Genomic DNA, 21,279 nt, shown 5'->3' with positions numbered 1-21,279 from the left:
TGAATATTGCCCTCAATTACATTAACAGTAACACACAAACCAGCTCACTGGTTGTTTGATATTACAGATTAATGCTGTGCCTTAAACTGCTGGTTGCCATGGTAGTAACAAAACCATCTCCCAACTCACACTTTCAGACTCAGCATTCACTTTACATCAGTCAGTTAATCCCCATAAAATCACTTTAAGATGCTACATCATCCTCAAGTCATGCAGGAAACACGTTGACGGTAATAAATCTTATCTTTGAAATATTCTCAGATTAAACATGCAGTTTAACTACAACTAGTGTGTGTGTTCCTATTACCTATATCTAAACTGTTAAGAGAAAGAGAGAGAGAGAGAGAAAGCAGAAGGTAACGTTAGTTATGATGCTTCCATTTCTTGTTGTGTGTAATGTCAATCAGATGGCCATCTAAAATAAAACCAAAACACACAATGAATCAGAATCAGGCAAATTTCACACAACAAAACCTTATTATGTTGGCTTGAGATGATCTAGTACACTCTCAGAAGAAAAGGTACAAAAGCTGTCACTGGGACGGTACATTTTCAAAACGTACACCTTTGTATGTACACCTACCTAAAGTCAGTTTACACATTAGCTCCTAAAAGGTACAAAAGTGTATCTTTTGAAAAGTTACTTTCATCGAGGGTGTCAAAACTTTCAAACATCAGCTCTTACAAATTATTTAACCAAGAACAACTGTTCAAGACCTTCAAATCTATATCTATCTAGCTAGCTATCTATTTATCACTAGCAAAGCCTAGTAACTAGCCTAGGGAATGCTAACAACGTTAAGTCATGTTAACAACATGCTAAGAAACATGCAATGCGTTAAAACATGTTAGTAATATACTAATTCATGCTAGCAACATGTTAGCTATGGGATGCTAAAAACATGCTAGCTGTTTTAAACATTGGCTTTCTCAAGCCAACGTAAAAGTTTGTCCTAGCAAACTTATTGCAACTCTAAATACCTTAAAACAACGCCTGTAACACCTCAACATACAACTAAACTTTAGTACTGCTTTAGAGTGGGCGGGATTATTAACATGTTGTTATAGTTGCACTGCCTCTACTGCCACGACTCCTAAAAAAAAACTTTTTCATTCCGCGTCGCCCCATCAAGCTCTCGCTGGATCCACTCCTCTGCTATCAATGAGAAGAACGTCTGTACATCCGCAACAGACAACGAAACTTTTTGGTTGTTAAAAAAGTTGCGCTTGTTCAAAAACTGTTGCGTCACGTTTTGGCTGGCTGTGCTGATTTAAATCTAGTGGCTCTGGTGTCTATTGTCGCAAGTTTAGTGACGCAGGTAGTGACGATTCTCTTCGGCCAATCAGTGATCAGCAGGGTTAACACGTCACGTTTTGGTAATGGTACGGCTTACTTAGAACCTTAACCGAGGTGGTATTAAAAAAAAGTACCAGGTACCAGGTACCAGGTACTGTACCCAATGGAAAAACCCCCAAAAAGTGAACCGTATCGTGCCATACCATGCAGTGGAAAAGCGCCATTACTCTCTAGTTCTGTTATCACACTGTAAAAATAAAATTAATGAAAGAAATCCCATCATAATAACAAGATCATATAAATTAAATTAATCAATTATGTCCCACAAAGAAACAAGTTATTTTTTAATTGTATGCTTAAAGAGTTAATATTTCATCTGCACGATTAAAAATTAGAGCTGTTAATCAATTAGAAAATGTTCATTGAATTAATTATATGACAGTCTAGGGGTCACCAAACTCGGAGCACTGGTGTCCTGCAGTGTTTAGCTTCAACCCTAATCAAAGACACCTAAACCAGCTAATCAGGGTCTTACAAGGTATACTTGAAACTTCCAGGCAGGTGTGTTGAGGCAAGTTGGAGCTAACCTCTGCAAGACACTGGCCTACTGTTTTTGTGTCACAGAATGCTGTTTTAAGAGATTTTTAGGCGAGAATGTAGTTGTTTAGACTTCAAATATGCGGTTTGTTAATAAAGATAACGTCTATTTGAAAATTTGCCTCCTGCTTTCCCTAAACAATATATACAGGTCAAAAATGACATATAATCGCTCATGAACCCATCGAGAGCATTCTCACCTCGGCTGGAATTTGCCGCTGCTTTTGATGCATCTATAGTGGTTAAACATGAGATATAATTTATTTTGGGTAAATCTCAAGGGCAGTCTTTGTTCTCATTAATCTATATAATTTGTTCCAGAGCAAATAGTTTTGTCTTTCGCCTTGGTACTTTTGACTGAACTTTAATGATGACTGTTGTTGTTGTTTATTAAATATTATTATTCAATAATTAGTTGGTGACAAGAGACTGTTTTTATGTGTGAGTCAGCAGTAAAGAATTCTATATTGAAAGAGACTGAAACAGAGTTGTAAACAAGGAAGTTACTTTTCCTTTAAAAAAACTTCTTGTAAGACGCAGCTAACAAATGCACTAAGCAGTGCTGTCATCGGAAATCACCCTTAACAGATGAAAGGATAGTAGTGCCTATGACAAAGATATCATTTTCCTCAGTGGACATTCAAACAAATGTTTTATTGTGAATATGAGATTGAGATGAAGAATGAATGCTATATCAGATGCAGGTAATCACATCTCTCTCTCATAATACTCGACTCTACATAATACAGTGAGATTTTAATACAGTAATAGCCTACAATAAGCTTTTAATGAAGCAACTCAATGTTCCTTTGTTACTAGTTCTAAAGTTACATTTTTGAATTAGTAACGGAGGCTTGAGCTCAGCTGTTAAACTGGCAACTTGAGATTTGAATCCATGGCGGAAAAAAGCATTCTGTGCACAAAAGAGGGGTTTTAAAGAGACACTGTTGTTGTTTCTTATGTATTTTACACACTCATGCTGTCGAACTATTATATAAATGCAATATCACACAATATCACTTACAGTGCAATATGGCTGCCGAATGACAGTCGTGCTGATATACAGCCATATCGCACTGCTACTCGTGTGATATTGCTCATATATAATACAACATTGGACTAATATATTAAATCTATTAAAATTTGAATATTTTTATATTTAATTTACAGTTACAGATTAGCTCTTAAAAATACAGTGATATTAGTACTCAAGTATGCAAACAAGTTTACATGATAAAACTTGGTATCTAAATCGGGTCTTACAGCAAGCAACCAGTATGTAAGATCTTGTTGAAAGAAAATAATGCAACATCCCACATAATTCACTTCTTTATTGTTGTCAGCTCAAACAAATAACCAATAGCACCCAAGGTCACTGCACTGTCGCTGACAAAGATGTTGCTTTACAGTCTGACTCTCATCCTCTGGCCATGGGTTAGGAGAAGAAAAAAACAAAAAACTAACAGCCTATGCGGCACACATTCTGTCACGGGTTAAGAAATTATTATTATGACAAGTAAGCAATTTCTTTAAACCTAAACGTGCAGACACAGATGTTTTAAACTGTACAGACCTAATGCTGTACATAAACAACATGATGTCCTAAAATACATTATAACATAATTTATGTCATATTATGTCATAGTCCTCAAAATGAAGTATCTCTGATAGGTGTTTGTTTTGTAGTTTACTTGAAAAAGACGATGGCTGCATCTGAAAACTGAAAAAATGCTGCCTTCGGAGGACGCATTCCAAGGTAGGAAGGCATCAAGGCATATCTGAATTCAATGTTAGCTTCAGTTCCTGTCTCCTGAGATGCCTTCATCTGGCTGGTTTCTGAAGGCAGCATAGATGTATCCTTCGCTGCCTTTGATATCCCACAATCCTGTGCGTTCTATTCTGTGACAGTTAAGCCAAAAAAATAAAGATGGCGTCTGAAAGTTGTGGTCGATGGTCAGTTTGTGTGTAAATGTATGTTTTTGATCAACGGTTTCCACTTTTTATATCATTTCTAGCGAGAAATTAATATTGCAGTAATGAAATATCCACTTAGTTATCACCAAAGCTCTCTATATTTTGCTGCAGATCATTAAACCATCACTCTGCCTCAGAAAGCCTGTCCAAAATCAGTTTCATGAGGTGCCTTCGTGCAAAAACGCTGCCTGCAAGTCATTGCCTGATACAGCAGTGAGGAAGCAAGTCACCTGCCTAAGTTTTTGGATGCAGCCGATGAGTAAAAGAAGAAACACATTAGCATCTTCAGTCCCATGACTGTGGGGGTGAGCAGCTGGAGATGCAAAGAGCTAAAGCCACCTGAGCGCCTGATAAAACGCTGAAAAAATGACACAAAGACACCTCTCATGTGGCAGAGAATCATTGGGTGTAAACCTAAAGAGAGCTTTCTGCCCAAGTGTCCAGTACAAACAGACTCTTCTGTGCTGCTCAAGCTCAGTGCAGTGATAAGGAAATTCATGATGTTCTTCACACTAAATAACACAACATATGCTGATGTTTGAATACAGCAAAATAAAAAATCTCAATCATAAATTAATATCAATGTATCACTTTCTGAAAACATTTGTGACAAAAAGTATTTTCTGGCATTCCATGTAAAAAATAGATACAGTAAATTGGACGTGACATACAGCCAAGTATGGTTACCAAGTATGATTCATACTGGAGTCTAATTTTATACTGTATACTAATAAAAAAAGATAAAAAATAATTATATATTCAAAAATATTATATATCTAATTATAAATATTATATATATTATAATATCTTATATATGTATCTTTTGGGCCGTTCATGGGAGAGGTTTTGGCAGTTCATGGGAAGTTGCCCAAGGATGATTAAAAGTAAACCCAGGAGATCAGAGTCCAGTGTTGTTGTTCTGTGTCTGTGATCTGATCAGCGAGTTTCTGTAAAGCTGAGCTCACATGCGCTTGCGGAGGAATGTAAACACTTACGAGAATGAACAAGCAAAACTCCCGCGGTGAATAGAAACGGCTTGCAGTTAATGAAGAGTGTTTCCAGATCTGAACAGCACATCTTCTTTAACACTGTTACATCTGTACATCATCTTTCGTTGATGTAAAAAAGCATGTCCCGCCCGGGAATCCCGTGTGATTTCCCTGTTGATTCTGTGTTGTGGTCCACTCTGAACAGCTGAAAGGCCGGCAGATGGAGCGCACTGACTGGAATGGCGTTGTTTAGCCAAGTTTCATCCGTTTTGTTGGGTAGAGAGCAGAGGTTCGCCAGATGGATGCTAGGGAACGGCATTCGAAATCCGCGCTTCCTGAGTTTCATGAGGGCGCGGGCTCTCTTCCCCCGTCTGCGCGTCCTGAAGCGCGTGATCAGCGGAGCAGCACTGCCGACTACAATGTCCAGCAAAGTATTTTATAGAAGTATATTAAAATAGAAAAACTATTATTCTACATTTCAATAATATTTCACAATATTAAATAATCATATGATGCTATTCTCTTCTGTGTTTTTATTTTGCTCATGTACACAAATGTCTGTCAATTACTGAACTGACAAGTAATGAAGAACTAAAAATAATATCACAACACCATGCAACCAGAATCATATGATGCTATTCTCTTCTGTGTTGAACATTTGGATCACATTATTGTAAAGTGGTATTTTAAGAACTTTGTTGAGAGTTTTCCAGAAAGGATGTACAGAAATCTGCATACACCAGTGCCATGATGACATGTGATCCACTACAAGATATTAAGAGTATCTTGTTTTTTTTTTGGGGGATATATGAAGCCTTTGGGCCTGGAATTCAGTATTTGATTGCCCTGATTCTGAACTACATGAATCAACCACAGTATTTGTCCACACAGTAAAACCATTTGTCAGCTCAAATCCCAATTACTTGCTTGAGCAAGCACATGATCTTGGATTATGTATGAAAAAAGGAGAAAGACCTGAGACAGCAAAAGGCAAGACATAAATTACATTGTGAGCTCTAATCGACTCATTAAATGAAACTTGTCAAATCACAAGGGATAAAGATAAAAGTGTTATGCCTCCATGAAAATAACAATTACCCTTTGATAAAAGAATATCAGAGTCTGATGTCTCTAGTGGGGAGATCAGTGATTCATGCTTCGACATGCTTTTATTCTCACAGTACTTCGTCTTTGTGTTGTACTTGCATCTTTTACTCTGAATGTAGGTTACATTTCTGTTTCCTCCAAATCAGATCCTGAGTGCTCCTGAATACAAATGAGTCACAGCGTCAAATTCTTATTGCATACACTCAGTGTGTTTTTGGGTTTTTGGGAAGTAGTCTTGCTTCCCAAAAACAGAGAGGTGCAGGCTACTGCTGTAACAGCTTTCCTGTGGTTTTTATTCGAGGAAAAAATACAATAAAATTACAAATATCTTTAAAAGCAATTTCTAAAAAAACTATTATGAAGAAATTTAAGAAGTCATTTTAGGGAGGTAATATTTAACATACAAAAATCCATAGTTTTATCTATATAGCTTATTCAAAATTGTATATAAGTGTATATATACTGTTTTTCGATATTTTTTATAAAATGTTTGGACCACATGGCTTTGGTTCTGGGGACAAAAATGTTTCAGATATTTATAAGAAATTACATATATATATATATATATATATATATATATATATATATATATATATATATATATATATATATATATATATATATATATAGTTTTAAAAATAAAATAAAAATGTTATATTATGAAATATTATTACAATTTTAAAAATCTTGGTATTTAAATAAATGCTGTTCTTTTCCAATTTTATTTATCAAAACAATCCTGAAAAAAGTATCTCAGATTTCCAAAAAAAAAAAAAAAAAAAAAAAAAAACAAATGATAATAAATCAGCACATTAGAATTCAAAGGATTCAAAGCGTTTATTGTCATATACCCAATGAGGGAACAAGTTTCCCTGAGCAATGAAATTCTTATTTTGCTGTCCACAATGAATGCCAAGACTATAAACTATACACACACATACACAAACTATACACACATACATACATACACACATACAATGTAAGAAACATAATAATAAAAACTATGCTGCAGTAGTATGAATATAGACTATGAAAATAGAAATATAGCCTATGTATATATGCGAGGATAGAGTAGGAATATAGAATGTGAAAAAAAGTAGAAATACAGAATATGTATATGATATCTGATATCTATATATGTGAATGTACAGTATAAACTCATGTGCAAAAAACAATGGTGCAGTAACGTGCAAATTGAGTGCAACTACATGATAAACAATAGCTGCTGTAACAGTTTACAGATGTGCAAATTGAGATGAGGCTACATGAGTTATATTAATAAAATATACAAATGGTAGTAATAACAGCAATAATATTACAAATGCTCAAATGAGATGAAACATTTTGAGCCGATTGTTCTCTGAGATAGATAAGTATATTAGCTAGCTACCTGTTTAGGAGTCTCAATAGCTGGGGGAAGATTAAGGGAGTTCCTTAATCTGGAAGTTCTGCAATTACACTCCTATACCCTCTGTCCTGAGGGTAGGAGTGTGAATAGTCTGTGTTGGGGGTGGGTGGGGTCTTTAATGATGGATGCAGCTCTTCTGTGGACTCTGCAGACGTTTGCGGTCCCTCACTGTAGTGCTGCCGACGCGCAGTGATGCAGCTGGTCAAGACGCTCTGAATTACACAGCTGTAGAAGTTTTTTAGGATCTTAGGTGACATGCCAAACTTCCTCCAGCCTCCTCAGGAAGTACAGCTGCTGTTGTGCTTTCTTAACCAGCTTGGTGGTGTTGAGTGTCCAGGTGAGGTCCTCGATGATGGTGGACCCCCAGGTATTTGAAGCTGCTCACCTTCTCCACTTCAAGCTCTCGGATAAACAGTGGCTGGTGAGTTCTCCTCTTTTTCCTCAAGTCCACTATTATCTCCTTTGTCTTGTCCGTGTTGAGAGTAAGAATTGTTCTCCTCACACCATGTCACAAGACTGGACACCTCCCTCCTGTAGGCCGCTTCATCCCCGCCAGTGATCCGTCCTATCACTGCGGAGTCATCGGCAAACTTTTAGTATGAATGTTGTCCTTTGTGGGAGGTCAACACAGTCATGTGTGAACAGTGTGTAGAGGATGGGACTGAGAACACACCCTTGTGGGGGGGCCAATGTTTTTAATGACAGTGTCTGAGGTCCTATTTCCAATCCTAACAGACTGCGGTCTGCCAGTCAGGAAGTCTAGGACGCCAGTCACAAAGTGTGGGGTGTAGTCCAAGCACAATCAGTTTTTGGGTGAGTTTGTGAGGGATGACCGTATTGCAGGCGGAGCTATAATCAATAAAAAGCGACCTAAAATAAATGTCCTTGTTTTTCCAGGTGAGAAAGGGAAATATGGAGGGCAGCAGCAATGGTGTCGTGAGGTGGACCTGTTGGGCTGATATGTGTACTTCAGTGGGTCCCAAATATGTCCAGAATACTGCTCTGAATTGATTAAGCACCACTCTCTCTCAAAACACTTCATAAGGAACGATCGGAGTGAGTGCTACTGGCCCTGTAAACTCGTCCCCTGTTCAGGGCAGGTTCAGGGGGCCCCTTCTTGGGAATGGGGAACAATGTTCGTGGTCTTGAAAGCAGGAGGGGACGATGCTCTGACTGAGGGGAGAAGTTGAAGATGGAAGTGAGTACATCAGCCAGCACCGTAGCACAGGCTCTGAGGGCCCGTCCAGAGATGTTGTCTGGCCCTGCTGCTTTGCGGGGGTTGATCTTCCTCAGCTCTTTGTGTACCGCAGCTGATGAGACAGTAAGAGGGGGGAAGGGGGTTGAGTGGTCTGAGTGTGTGTGTGCCTCGTCAATGTTGGAGGTCTCGAAGCAGGCAGGGGCGTAGAACGTGTTTTGAGGTCATCCGGTAGGCTGTCTGAGGAGCTGATAGTAGTTCTCATGGTGTTCCTGTAGTCTGTGATGTGCTGCATAAGCCTTGCCTGCCACATCCACCCATTAGAATGATTTCTAAAGGATCATGTGACACTGGAAGACTGGGAGTAATAGCTCAGCTTTGCATTGAATAAATGCAGCCTTGATGAGCATAAGAAACTTCTTTGAAAATTACTGATCCCAAAACATTTAAAAGCAGCATATATATATATATATATATAATTAATTTGAGTTTAAAGTGGCAAGACAGATGAAAAACACTATGTTTTTTTGCTTCAAACTTTCACATAGTATCTTTAGATTATAATAACATTAAAAATTCAAATCCAGATTTTGATTTTCAAAGATTTATTATAAAAACTTAGTGCAATGGCTTGTGCTCTATACTACAGTGAGCCTTTTAACATTAGGCCCTACTATAAGGTTACAGTTAACAACAGAGCCCAAATTTTAATTCAATTACTATTTATTTTTAAATATAACAAACAACAATCAACTTAAATATAATGCATGTGTGACCCCCCCTTACACTGAATTTGGGTCACACATGCAAACTTGTTGTCAGGCCTGTATTCCTGTCTTGTGTGTGTTTCCCTTCTCCCATTTGCTTGTTGTGAGTTCCTGCCTTGTTCTGTGTGGTCCTGTGCTCCAGTATTTGGAAGAATAAGACTATGGATGTTATTCTTTCTCATCTCCACCACAGTAGGTTGAATCATGACACATGTATATTGCACAAAATGCAGTTTTTTTAAATGATCTTTAATTAACTAAATTATAAAAATTCTATTGTTGTTGAAATATATTAATTTACATAGTGCCTCTCATAACTCATTTCATAACAGATTTATATAAACATTAAATAAATATGACATCACTAACAGGTAAAGTAAAATATAGCCTAATAATCTAATATTATGCGAAATGCTCTACTTCATTTATAGCACACAACGAGCTGTGGACAATGGTAACGTGCCTGAGGTAAATTTAAATGCTACATTACATTTTGGTTATAAGCTGTTTATTGCTGTCTTTCCACAGTTGAAACGCTGATTGAGCGATTACATGAAGCATGAGATGTTCATTCATGTTTATTTCATGTTAGTAGTAAAGAGGAAGGAAAACTAGGATGCCTGGGTGTATTCAAACTACTGTTTACAATGCGTGGAATGGTGCGCTGTGATTGGTTGAGTGAAAGTAGCGCATTCTGCAGAGAAGGGATACTGTGGTTAAGGCTAGATGGGATACAGCTGCAGCTACTGGGCATGCTCACATCAATATAGCGTAATATCTATACACTTTACAACAATAATTAATTTTTTTTTCAGTCCTGCAGAGTTTAGCTTCAACCCTAATCAAATCAGGGGTAGGCAGGTTCGGCCCTAGAGAGCCACAGTCCTGCAGAGTTTAGCTTCAACCCTAATCAAATAAACCTGAACAAGTTCATCAATGTCTTCAGGAGTTACTAAGGCTACAGGCAAGTGAGGTTTTTTCAAGGGTTAGAGCTGAAACTCTGCAGGACTGTGGCTCTCCAGGACCGAACTTGCCTACCCCTGGGTTAGGCGTAGATGTTAATAAACACAATCTGATAGGTAGAAAATTAATTTCATTGTTCGTTTCTGGTCGGAAGCTTTATCCTTCTAGCCACAACCGGCATTTGTCGCGGTTTGGAAAGATACACAGAGAAAACATGACAGAAAACATAACACAGTAGATATTGCACTTTTGCATAAAATTAAAAATGTCTTTTGGCGGGAACTAAATGTTATTTATTTGTTTTTATTTTTTTAAATGGTGTTATTGCGTTTTGGAACACAACTCTTCATATATACAGGGCCTTAACTATGTTTTCTTTCAATAATCTATTTTAAAAATAAGAATGTATTTATGAATTTCATTTATCTGTATTTTTGAACACATTTTTAGATTAAAAAGATTTCAACACTGAATTACTGAAAATCCCTGCTAGGCCGGAAATATTCCATTCCTTTCCCCATTTTTGCTCTCTCTCATACTTCAGACGGGAATCCCTTTGGCTCGATGTGCTGTGACTGAATGGATAGATTAGCCATAGAATATCCAGGGAGCATCCTCCTGCCATCCTGCCAAGATGAAGAAGAAGCCCTCCTCTAGACACCCCACCATCCACAACCCACATTTCATCTCTCGGCCTGTAATCATGAGCACACAGTCCTGGAGCAGACTTGGTGACATAATGAATCTGCCACATGACAAAGCCTTGCTGGAATTAAATATTTTACTAATTTAAATTACTAATTTAATCAAATCAACCTTATAAAAGCTGCTGTCATGTAATGTGGAATAAACGTGGCAGACAGGAACCTAAACAAACCTGCTGCTCTCTGTCATTAATGCTTATTTATACATTGAAGACTAACCAGTGTTATTTTAAATTTAAATAGATTATTCTGTTCTGTGGTATTTCTGTACCTAAATATTACTGTTAAACTTTAAAAAAACTTAAAGCACAGTTCATTTTAGTTGTATCTTGTTATTGTATTTGTTTGTGCCATTGCTTGTCTTTTTATCTATACTTATGTTTATTACTGACTATTTATTTGTCTTTCTTAGTTAAAATAAATTTTAAATTTGAGTTTAAAATCAACGTTCAAAATATCTTCCTCATAATATAAATATGAATCAACAACATTATAAATTGTAAAACATGAACACCCCCCCCCCCCCCATAAAAGCCACCTAAAGAGGGAATTCCCCCCAATTTTCCAAAACAAAATTCAGGTCCCTGTGTACAATATTTAAAAGCCTGATAAATGACAGTTGTGATATGTCATATGCAAATAAGTGTAATATGGTTCATTTAAAATATGCACATCTTTTTTTTTACCATGTGTAATGGACTTTCTACTTTCCTGAAACTGCCTAGCAAAACTCTTAAGGTGAATCCAACATTTCTTGTACTCGCAGCTCTATATCGAAATACATTGGCCTAAACCCTATGCCATTTGCGGTGCTCTTCAGGGATTTGCGCTCATCTAAATTTGGAATCTCAGTGGTTTGAGTATTCAAATACTATAAACTCCACTTTGGATGACACTATTATAAGCACCCTAAAACTTATGGTTGGCCTTTTTTTAAAATACCCCATAGGGGCTTTCAGCAATAAAACCAGGGACCATTTCTAGGCATAGATGAAACTAGGCTTCTTGTCTAGAAATAAAGTTTGGTCTGAGTCCATCTCATTACTTTGTGTTTTATTTTGCCTTCATAATGTAATCGGAAATTTCCGTTTCCCATTCCTATAGTGCACCAAACGAGTTTGTCGTGTTCAAATGCTTTATTGTACGAATGATGAATAAATTGGACGTCCTCATTCATAATGCAATTCCTAAACTGCCTAGAGAGCCAATATTAAAGTTGAAGTTGTAATAGGCACTGCTTTCTTAAAGATACAGTGACTAAATACTTACGCGTAGGAGGTCATTTCACTTCTTGCCCCATCTGTGAAATACCACTCGGGCAGGAAGTGATCTCCTATTCTATCGACAAACATGGGAACATCATGTTCCCCTAATGCTCCCTAAACTTATGCTCATTTCATATTTAAAACTCCATTTGCGGTGCCGCTTCATATGTTGTTTAGTTTGCTCAAAAAGCTCATAATTCAAATTAACCATGTTAAATCTAACATCGTTGGAACATCCTCCATTACAACTTGGGTTTTATTAGTGTGCCAATACTGATTACACTCTATTCTGTCGGGACCCATGGCCAATTTTTGTAAGGGTGGTTTGTTGGGGTCCCCTTGAAACATTTCTGTAGTGGTCTTGGCTACTTGCAATGCTTTTTCTGTATAATTTGACCTTTGTGTTGCGAGTATTTCCAGTGCATTTCAGGTATTTTGAATATTTGCAGCACGTTTGGCAAACCTGATGTGAACAGATGCTTTCTTTAATTTTCCTGGTGCTTTTCTTTTTTGTATGTGTTTTCCTTTAGGCCTGGGACACACTACCGAACGATCTCCCAATCCGTAACCAATTTTAAAACCATGGGAGACCACCAGATCATGAAGACAGTTTCACCATTGTGTTAGCCTTATATTAGCCTCTGATGCGCACACTAAGGACGTTCAACCATTCTGCGAGACCACAAACTTGTTGACTGTCAGGAACGATTTTACAGTGACACGAGATCTCACGAACATGTGTGTGATCATCAAACTTGCACTAGAGAAGAAAAACCATGGCTGGACATTTGTCATTGGCAACTGGTCTTCCGCCCGCACATTATGTTTTAACGGTGAAAAATAAACTAGATAAAAAGAACGCTCGAAAGTTTACTTTTTTTGAAATAATTATTGATATTTCTCCAGAGAATGTTTCGCACTGATTTGGTTCCGATATAAAACCGAGGACTAGTTCACACAAAGTAGGGTTTTTCAAAAAATCAAAAAAAAAAAAAAAAAAAATTCACCAGGGTGACGATCGAATCTGATCATAACCGTTTTTGTCATTGTGAGCCAAGGATTCCAATGACATAAGACACTTGAACCAGCCACTAACAGTTTAGAAGTTATGAGCGATTTCTTAATTTTGATTGCTGTAGTGTCCCCGTTAGCCCAATTGGGATGAACCTTGGTGATGTTGTAGATGGTGTGAGGTCTACCATCCCTCCATGTTTCAAGTCTCTATGACTTACAGTTTGATCTGTCTGATCAGTTTTCTGTGGATATTGCTGATCCTTGGCCATTCTAACAACTAAAATATGGTTTCACTGCTTGTAATGGCTGCTACTGTATTGTTTATATAAAAGTTTATTCTCATCACAAAGGACTTGAAAGATCATAAGGAAGATTTAAAGACTAGTTTTTCGCCTTTCTCACAGTGGATTTTAAGAAAAATCTTCAAATAAACTAGTAGCAGGAGAACCGCTTATGCCGTGTGGTTGGAGGGACATACAGTGCTCTACGTTTGAACCCCTAATCAACAGTACAACAGTTATGTTTCTCTCCTCCACCCCATGTTTTCAAATTTATAGCTCACCCAGATCAGAAACTCAGGGCATCGAAATTATCTCTGAATTTGTATATATGAGAGAGAGTCTGTTCATGTCCAATTTCAATTTATGATAATTCTGATAGCACATGAAGGCAGAATCGGCGTATCGGTTGCCTTGTTACTGATTTCTTAATTGATTACTCCACACCTATTCCTTGCTTTATAAAAGCCTCTGAATAACAGCATAAAAAAAATATAGATTTTTTTTTTCCTTTCTCCAATGTCAGAAAGATGGTGATCAGAAATAAATCTTTAGTGCAGGATATATTGAAATTATATATTATTTAAAATTAATGACACGTTTAAAAAAATAATGATATGGTAAGAATTTTCTACTTAGGGTGCCAAAATGGCCCTGAGTAACTGATGCTTGCCTAAGCAAACTATGCTACTTATGGTTTCCCATCATCCCATGCTGTTATCTTTTTGAGTGATGCACATTTATATAGATTGTCTTATTCCATAAACTGTGCAGGGGTAATATTTCAGGATGTTCTTTATGTTCTATTAAGATCTATTATGCAAAATTACTAAATGTAGATGTATATTCTTGACAGAAAGGATGTGAGTCATAAATGCAGTAATGTGACATCTAATCAGCGATCTGGCTTAATACTTTCATTCACACACACAACACACACACACACACACACACACACACACACACACCGCATGCACACAAGCTGCATCAGCCAAGCAATATTAAAAGTAAAGGATGGCATTGTTATGATGATGCAATTCTTTCTTCATCTATCCCATCTAAATTTAAACAACTATGTAAGCCATTCATAGTTGATTCCCCTGAAAATTGTAAACATTAGCTCTGTGCCAGTCAAAAATTTTCTTTAAGAATCTCTGCATGCCTATTTTATTTATTTCATGTTTTTGATTAACAATAGAAATATGGGGAGTGTTCTAGAAACCAGTGTGAAAATTATTCATTGGAATCACAGGAATTTTTTCCTACTGATACTATAAACTAAAACTTCTACTGGAGAGCTGGTGGAAGCAAACCTATGGAAGTCAATTTTCACTGAATAAAAAATTAAAAAAGGAATTGCGACAGCTCACAATTATGACCTTTTTCTCAGAATTGCATGACATAAACTCGCAATTCTGACTTTTTTTTCTCAGAATTGTTAGGAATAAACTCACAATTGTTAAAAAAAGACTGCCTGTTTTTCTTACAATTGCGAGGCTATCTTGGAAGCACCTTTTGGGCAGCTATCTCTTTGAATGATGAAACATCTAAATTCTCCAAAAGCTGTTCAACAAGCTTACGATTATATATTTTGAAATCACTAATGAAATCTGACAACAGTTGTCTCATGAATGTTGTTTCTTATGCTCAAATAGCATTAAAAATGTTAGTTTTCAGGCTAGATCACCCAATGTCCATGTGCAGTCCTAAGCGTGCATCTCAGAACACTTTCTAGAGCAACTTTAATGCAGTCTGCATGCGATGACTTTAGCAATTAGCGATTGGCTCTTTCATTTCAGAAGGCAGGACTATTCCGCCATATTGCGTGCTGCACTTTCTGCCATTCATTCGTAATAGGAGTGCATTCCATCTTTGTATATCTAAAGTCCTTTGACCAAATTCTGTAGGACATTGGCCTTCCAGAAGCAGGACGGGATACCACTGACACAAGCTTCAAACAAATCAGCCCGTGTTTTTTTTTCACCTATAAATCCAGGCAAATTGAACATTTGGTACCAGGAAGTAAAATATCTGCTTGGTTTCCATAATGGTTTCATCAATGGTTTCAGAACCATAGTTTTTTTCAGATTTATTTTTATGACGCTGGTCATTCATTTATCTCAGTCAGATATCCTAACCTCTGTCTGATACCAAGGACACCACTATTTCTACTCACAACACGCACACACACCACTGTTGCACTGTGTGAAGGCCTCATCAGTGCCAGCTACAATCTTACTGTGTATGTGTGTGGGAGTATGAACAAGACAATATTACACCAAAGATAAAATATTAGAAACAAAACCCGTATGTGGTCCTTACACAACAAATCTTGCAGATAATGACAAAGTACTGACAAACAACAAGGCCAGAAACTGTCTATGTGCCAGCTGTTGGCTGTCATGATGCAAAAGGGAATCTATGGAAGATGAACAGCTCCATCTATCCATATATCCAAACACTACCTATGCAAACTTTCTATAGTGCTCACGCTCCAGCTTCTGTTTGCTCTTGGTGTACTGCAGCGGGATATATCAACTTTCAACCTCAGCCAAGTGCACCATCAAATATTCATGCCTGTGCTGCGTAGAGATGGCAAATACACATTTTACTGAGGATTATTTGTTGTGTGTTCTCACTTCTCAGGAATCTATTACAAGCTTTTGATCACTGAACCACTGGAGAGAAAGGAGCCGTTTTGGAAAATGACTAAGCAGCATGTCTCCAAACTCTGAGAAAGCACATTATGAATTAAAATAGGGTTGTTTAAAGTCTCTCATGATGTAGTACGTCAACACCTGCAGGATAAATGAATATGGTAGTGGCACGATTCCAAACAGCTTTTTTTTTCAATGAGGTATTCGTTTTGTGAACGTCTACTCTACATGTGCTTCTTCCCTCACATTGTAAATATGCTTATGATTCACATATTTGTACCCTGATGTGGAATGAAGTCCAGAATTGGAGATGGTAGTTCAGTGTGCTGTTTAGAACCATTAGTAAGATGCTTAATCATGGCAGTAAATGCATTTACTAATTTAAACACATTTAGATTTTACTGAGCTATTTTACAGTTAGTCGATGTATGATGGTTTATAAATTGCTATTACAGTTTTTTCTAAAGCTTATAAGCAGCAAATAGCGATCAAACTGTCCATTCTAAACTATAATAATGCATTCTAGTCTAATTATACTATCTTGACAACCATCATAAACATATTACTGTTTATATGTTATTTAAGCTTTATGGAGATAGCAGAAATGCATATTTTTGGGTTGTTTTGCCTACCAATATTAAAAATGTCAGAAAAAGTAAAAGAATGGTGCATTTCCGCCACCAAATTTTGTGATAGGTTTTTTTTTGCACTTGGAAAATTATATTATGTACTTTTTTTGTTTGTTTGTTTTGGTGACACCATTGGTGCTTTATTTCATGTTTTGCCATTACAGAATTCTTTTCTAAATTATCATAACAGTATTATAACATATTACAGATATATTAAGAGTCATATGGGTTTGGAAAGACATGAATGTGAATAAAAAACACATTTGTTTACAAAAAATAAAGCTTTTTAATATGCTTTTTTACTGTTTTATAGCAGTTACATTGTATTGAAACAATAAAAAAGTGTTAAAAACATAACTTGACGAGACTTTAATGGACTTGGTTTAAATAAAGAGTATGTTAATATTAACATTAAAAATATGTATTTGTTGTGATAAAGTAGAAAAACCATACAAGCATCAAATGTATCTGGACACATGAAAATACCAGCACAGGAAGGAGACTTTGAGAGCTTCACCACATGCTACTGTGTATAAGAGTATTCTAAGTTTTTCACCTCTCTGATGCAACTGGCAAAGCAAAAACCAATTCCAGCAAGAGATTGTCACTAATATTTCTACTTTAATAAGATATGTAAGTACTAGGAGCCACAAGAGACATCAGCCAAGAGCGGGTGTTCATTCTGATGATTTATTCATGATCCCATTATGAGCTTCAACCAACATTCTGTCACAAGAAGAGCAGTGACATTTCAACTTGCTTTATACAGTCAGTTTGGTAATCATGCATCACTGAAATATCATTCAAAGATGCTCCATTTATATCTTAAAGCAGATGGAAAATCTGGCAGGTGAATAGAAAACTGGTGCCATAACTGTGTCTTATCCTTTATAGTCAGATGGACACTGACCTTTGATGAAGATCTCTCACTTCACTCGTTGGGAGAAACCATTAATTTCAGAGAATTACTTCTTTCCGAAAGAGCAACGAGTCTTGCAAATGCACAAAGGCTTAAAATCTTATTTAAGCTTGTCTGAGAACAAAAATGCATAAGTGGTGATGAGGTTGTTTTCTGTTTTAAAGGTAATCAATACTAGCATAGTTGTTTGCCAATGTGTGTTGTGTTTTGTATTCTGGTGTGAAGGTTTGTTTACACCTTTTTTTCTTATCTTTTTTATTGCTTCATTTTTTAAATTTGGAATGGGATAGGTGTCCTGTTGCTGTCGTGGCACAAAAACTGATCTGATAAAAGATCTGAGTTGCGCTGAAGACTGATTTTATTGCTGTGTCACACCTGGCTAGCAAATAGAATAAAGGTGCAAAACCATGTTAGCTGACTGGCTTAACCAGCAACAGCCTGCTGGTTCATCAGCACTTCGGTCAAACAGCTTTTTCATCTTAGGTTAGCTGGTAACAAGCATGGTTCTGGTTTGTCCCTTTTAGATTAGCAGATATTGTATCCACGGATGCAGGTGGGTGGTACAAGGCAAAGGAGACCTTGTTGTATTGAAGTTCACTAAGAAAAGCCTGTGTTAGCATACATTAGTCCACTCTGAACAGAGCACAAACTTCACTCTTCACCACAGTAAACCCTAAAATTCTGCAGTAGCAAACTCTAAAAATTCACAAAAAAAAACCAAACAAACAAAAATGAATCCTTTCTAAAAGGCAGCATAACAGAACATTAAGCAGTCACACATTTCCCCCTGCTCATATTGCTCAAAAACACATAAAATAACATTCAGCTGTCTACTTTTATTCATCCCCTTTAGGCTCACACAAAGCATGCTGGGTACTGAAAAACCTCTTGATAACACAATGTTACAATATGTTATTATTCATCCATGAATTCTTTATGGTTGCAGGGATGTAGTTGAAATGAACAAAATGTCAATTTAAAAAAACAATCAATAAATAACATACATACATGCATACATAAATGTATGTAGAAAATGAAGACTATTTTTTTAGAAACATTAAAAGATGTGGTGGCATTTAACAACATCATTTTCAGAAAATTAACACATATCCTCCCCCAAATTTTCATTCTTGTTTGGATGGTTTATTGCATTTGGACATTTTATTTATGTATTTTTAATTAATTCCTTTTAATCAGTTGTTATTTTAATGCAGTGTTTTTGTTACTGTATCACTTTTTTATTTATAGTGGTAAAAAAAATTAAAAGGAGGCACACAACAGTACTACCCTATGTTTTAAATCTAATACATTTCTGCGGGGTGAATCCCGAAACTTCCTAGTCATTTCAATGGCAAAAAAGAGTCCCAATTGACCTGAATTTACCTACATAAACCACTTTTAATTATATTAAAATTAAAATAATTCATTATTATATATAATAATTGTTATATAATATCATATAATACAATATAAAAATATATATTACAATAATTTAAAATATTACAATTTTTTTATTATTATTTTGCATAATAATTATTTGGATTTTGGTGTTGATATGACCGGAGTTTTAATCCTCTACCTGTTAAAAGTAATGTTTTGATTCTCGAAGAGATGATTAGAGACTACGTTTCTAATTGTGAAAGTTATTATGATTATCTGCTTGAGCATCATCACAGCTTCTTGGCAACAGCCTGGAGAAACCTATCCGCCCACATCCTCAGATTTGTAACGCGCAGCTTTGACTTGTTCCCCATTCAATACATTATCCTGACATTAAACTCCATGCTGTCGGCATGTGAGGACTTAATACAGCCATTATCAGCAGCAGCAGAGCAACCATAACTTTAAAAAGATAATATTAGGATGTCACAATGAATGCACAACGTGCGCACTCCCATGGCACAATAAAACAGCGGGGCTCCTGGAGATGTTGTATATGAGACGGTAAACAAACAAGCCAAAGCAAACCATTCTCATGCCATCAAAACGCCCATAGTATTTACAAAAACCTCGAGCAGTTCAATTATTTAAGTATCACCCCTCCTCTATGTTTAGCACCCAAGGATAGGTCTCTGCTGCAATAGCGTTTATAAAACCCAATGTCTACAACTGTCAAAACGCCCACTTTTAAAAGCAGTTGAAGTTCTTAATAAATCACTGAGCTGTTTGTTGAATCGTTTCTTGTACGATATAATTGAGAATAGTTAATTAGAAGCGAGGTAAATATAACAATAATGCGTCTTACCTTTCAAACACCTCCTGTGGTTTATGTCCGGTTAGATGCTTCTGTCTGTCTGCATCAGCACCAGCGCACTCGGGGAGCGCCCATCCGCTTAGGGACCGTGTGGAAAGTGACAAGCCACCAGCAAACACGAAAACGAAAAAGTTTTGATTGTATGTTTCTGATTATTACAGATACCAGCTTGTTGGCTTGACTCACGTCATGGAATGCTAACTTTGTCTTAAAGCATGATTGTATATGTCTAAAACGCTGCGCAAAATAAATAAATAATAATAATTAAATGAACGTATCTGATCAAATAAGCGTTGATTTGCACAGCCATCTGCTGGTGAAAGTTGTAAGTGCGTGTAATCCTGCCATATTAACGAGTCAACGTGCATATTGTGTGGAAAACAGTATGATTCAGCGGCACACGTGTACAGTATGGATATACAATCACATAGCCATACACAATAATAAATGAACACACAAACATATCCATATAAAAAGATTAGATATATAGGCTTGTCTGTTTTTCTTATTTCTAGTGGAGCTGGATGATGTATCCACACCAACAGGCGGTGCTAAACTACTGAGACACATTGCGAGCAGATGCGCTCAGTATTACGAAATTAATACTGATTTGCTTTCTCTGAACGAATTATTTGTGGTTTACCTCCTAGCACCGTGCCACCGTCAGCGAGGGATGCGCTTCTGTGCGGATACAGCGGCTCTTCTGGTGTAACGTTAGCTGGCGTCAGGTAATAACCCAGCTATGTCCTCATCCTGTTCAACAATAAGCCTCTGTTTCAAACAGACATGATGCTTCAGGCTTTATAGTTCCTTGATCTATTCATCACTAACCCTGTCTGCTGTTAGTCTGGATTAGAATTCAAGTTTTGATATGTATTAGACATTTTATTGGGTATATTTACTGAAATGCATCCATACGGTTCATCACATCTTTTGTCACTCCATTGTCTGATGCATTTTAGCGTCATTATTATTAATAAAAGCATGCCATTCATACTGATATCCTAAAGGATGCCAATTCTGTTCTGTGTAACAATTGGTGGGAAGTTCTGTATAAAAATGTTATAGCTATCTGAGAGATAGGGTTGTGTCTGTTTCCTGATTGATGTATACATACACACACAAACACACACACACACACACACACACACACACACACACACACACACACACACACACATATATATAATATATACAGTTACAGACCAAAAGTTTGGAAACATTACTATTTTTTAATGTTTTTTGAAAGAAGTTTCTTCTGC

The sequence above is a fragment of the Cyprinus carpio genome, unplaced genomic scaffold (assembly GCF_018340385.1).
Source record: "Cyprinus carpio isolate SPL01 unplaced genomic scaffold, ASM1834038v1 S000006728, whole genome shotgun sequence".
NCBI lineage: Eukaryota > Metazoa > Chordata > Actinopteri > Cypriniformes > Cyprinidae > Cyprinus > Cyprinus carpio.
Note: the sequence above shows the minus strand (reverse complement) of the source record.